We start from the raw sequence: 4,057 nt of genomic DNA on the forward strand, positions 1-4,057 counted from the left end.
CTTGTACCCCAATGTTTATAGCAGCACTCTCAACAATAGCCAAATTATGGAAAGAGCCTAAATGTCCATCAACTGATGAATGGATAAAGAAATTGTGGTTTATATACACAATGGAATACTACGTGGCAATGAGAAAAAATGAAATATGGCCTTTTGTAGCAACGTGGATGGAAGTGGAGAGTGTGATGCTAAGTGAAATAAGCCATACAGAGAAAGACAGATACCATATGGTTTCACTCTTATGTGGATCCTGAGAAACGTAACAGAAACCCATGGGGGAGGGGAAGGAAAAAAAAAAAAGAGGTTAGAGTGGGAGAGAGCCAAAGCATAAGAGCCTGTAAAAAACTGAGAACTATCTAAGGGTTGATGGGGGGTGGGAGGGAGGGCAGGGTGGGTGATGGGTATTGAGGAGGGCACCTTTTGGGATGAGCACTGGGTGTTGTATGGAAACCAATTTGACAGTAAATTTCATATGTTAAAAAATAAAAAATAAAAAAAAAAAGGAAAAAAAAAAAAGAACTGAGAACAAACTGAGGGTTGATGGGGGGTGGGAGGGAGGGCAGGGTGTGTGATGGGTATTCAGGAGGGCACCTTTTGGGATGAGCACTGGGTGTTGTATGGAAACCAATTTGACAGTAAATTTCATATGTTAAAAAATAAATAAAAAAAAAAAAAATAAAATAAAATAAAATAAAGGAAAATCACAATCACTAAAAAAAAAAAAATGGACAAGGATTTCATGCTCCTGGATAGGTAGAACAAATATTATTAAAATGTCGATATTACCTAAAGCAATCTACATATTCAATGCAATCCCTATCAAAATAGCACCGGCATTCTTCACAGAGCTAGAACAAACAATCCTAAAATCTGTATGGAACCAGAAAAGACCCTGAATAGCCAAAGTGATGTTGATAAAGAAAAACAAAGTGGGAGGCATCACAATCCTGGATTTAAAGCTGTATTACAAAGCTGTAATCATCAAGACAGTATGGTACTGGCACAAAAATAGACACACAGATCAATGGAACAGAACAGAGAACCCAGAAATATACACACAAACTTATGGCCAACAAATCTTTGACAAAGCAGGAAAGAATATCCAATCGAATCAAGACAGTCTCTTCAGCAAGTGGTGCTGGGAAAACTGGACAGCGAAATGTGGAAGAATGAACCTGGACCACTTTCTTACACCATACTCAAAAACTCAAAATGGATGAAAGACCTATACATAAGACAGGAAGCCATCAAAATTCTCGAGGACAAAGCAAGGAAAAAACACTTTGAATTTGACCACAGTAATTCTTACTCAACAGGTCTCCAGAGGCAAGGGAAACAAAAGCAAAAATGAACTTTTAGGACCTCATCAAAATCAAATGCTTCTGCACAGTGAAGGAAACAATCAGCAAAACTAAAAGTCAACTGATGGAATTTATTTGCAAATGACATATCAGATAAAGGGTTAGTATCAAAAATCTATAAAGAACTAATCAAACTCAACCCTCAAAATACAAATAATCCAGTGAAGAAATAGGCAAGAGACATGAATAGACACTTCTGCAAAGAAGACATCCACATGGAAAACAGACACATGAAAAAATGGTCAACGTCACTCATCATCAGGGAAATACAAATCAAAACCACAATGAGATACCACTTCACACCTGCCAGAATGGCTAACATTAACAACTCAGACAACAACAGATGTTGGCTAAGATGCAGAGAAAGAGGATCTCTTTCACACTGGTAGTGGGAATGCCAACTGGTACAGCTACTCTGGAAAACATTATGGAGGTTCCTCAAAAAATTAAAAATAGAACTACTGTATGACCCAGCAATCATACTACTAGGTATTTATCCAAGGGATACAGGGATGTATCGAAGGGACACATGCACCCCAATGTTTATAGCAGCACTATCAACAATGGCCAAAATATGGAAAAAGCCCAAATTTCCATCGATGGATGAGTGGATAAAGAAGATGTGGTATATATATATATACAATGGAGTATCACTCAGCAATCAAAAAGAATGAAATCTTGCCATTTGCAACTACATGGACGGAACTGGAGGGTATTATGCTAAGCGAAATTAGTCAGTCAGAGAAAGACAAAGATAATATGACCTCACTCATATGAAGACTTCAAGACACAGAACAGATGAGCATAAGGGAAGGGAAAAAGTAATATAAAAACATGGAGGGGTCAAAACATAAGAGACTCTTAAATATGGAGAACAAATAGAGTGTTACTGGAGGGCTTTGGGAGTGGGGATGGGCTAAATGTTTATGGGGCATTAAGAAATCTCCTGAAATCACTGTTGCACTATATGCTAACTAATTTGGATGTAAATTAAAAATGTAAAAGTTAAAAAAAAGAAGCATTTCAAATCAATAACCTAAATGTATAATTTAGGGAACTAGAGAAAGAACAAACTAAAGTAAAGGTAGAAGGAAGGAAATGATAAAGATTACAGCAGAGTTAAAACAGAGAAAAAAAACTAGAGAAAAGAAAATGTATAGGAAAAAAACAATGTTAGTTCTTTTAAAAAGTTGACAAAATTGAAAACCCTTTAGCTAGGTTGTCTAATAAAAGAGACTCAAGTTGCTGAAATAAAAAATGAAATTTGGTTCAGTACTACAAATTCTAAATAAATAAAGATTATAAGAGAGTACTATGAACAATTATATGCAAACAAATTGATAACCTAAATGAAATGAACAAATTCCTGGAAACCTAACATTTACCATGAATAAATCATGAAGACAGAAAATCTAAATAGATCTATAACTAGTAAGGGGATTGAATCAATAAGACTCTTCTGACCAGTTAAAACCATGGACCTAATGGTTTCACTTGTGAATTCTGCCTAACTTCTTTTTTGTTTCTCCACAATTTATTTTTTATTTTTAAATTTTCCCTCTTTTTTAAAAATAGAATTTATTGTCAAATTGGCTCACACAAAGTGTATAAAGTGTGCTCTTGGTTTTTGGGGTAGATTCCCATGGTTCATTGTTTACATACAACACCCAGTGTTCATCTACCAAACTTTTAAAGAATTAATTACAATCTTTCTCAAATGTTTCTAAAAAAATTAAAAGGAAGGAACACTTCCTGACTTATTCTGTAAGGCTAGTTTTATCCCGATGCCAAAGTCAGAAAAAAAATCTCAAGGAAAGAAAAACATATCAATATCCCTTATGAACACTAATTCAAAAATCCTCAACAAAATAGTAGGGAACAATTCAGCAACATAGTAAGAGGATTTCACATCATGACCAAGTAAGATTTATTCATTGAATTCAAGGATATTTCAGCATATGAAAATTGGTCAATATACTGTACCATATTAACAGAATGATGGGAAAAATCACATGATCATCTTGTTTAATGTAGAAATAAATTGACAAACTTCAACGCCCTTCTATGATAAAAATATATACTATACTGGGGATAGCAGGAAACTACCTTAATATAATAAAATCCATATATGAAAAACCCAGAGAAAAAATCATACTCTATGGTGAAAGACTGAAAACTTCTCTTCTAAGATCAGAAATACAGAAAGGATGTCCTCTGTCAACACTTCTATTCAGCATAGTGGTGGAAGCTGCAGTCAGAGCAATTATACAAGAAAAAGAAATAAAATGCATCCAAATTGAAAAAAAAAAGAGGTAAAATTATCTGTTTACAGATGACATCTTATATATAGAAAACTTTAATGATTCCACACTCAAAAAGAAAAAAAACCTCTCTGGTGCTAATAAATGATTTCAGTGATGTAGCAAGATATAAAGTAACACAAAAATCAATTGCATTTCTAGGCATTAACAATGCACAATTTAAAAAGTAACTCAAAAAAGTTCCACTTAAAATAACATGAAAAGTTAGGAATTAACTTTACGAAGGAAGTTAAATACTTGTACAGTAAAAACTACAAAACATTACTGAAAAAAATTAAAGAAGACATAAATAAATGGCAACAAAACTGTTCATAGATTGGTGGCATTAATACTGTTAAGATGTCGGGGTGCCTGGGTGGCTCAGTAAGTTAAGCA

Source organism: Panthera pardus, unplaced genomic scaffold (genome assembly GCF_024362965.1).
Source record: "Panthera pardus isolate Hobbes unplaced genomic scaffold, ASM2436296v1 HiC_scaffold_27, whole genome shotgun sequence".
NCBI classification, from domain to species: Eukaryota; Metazoa; Chordata; class Mammalia; order Carnivora; family Felidae; genus Panthera; species Panthera pardus.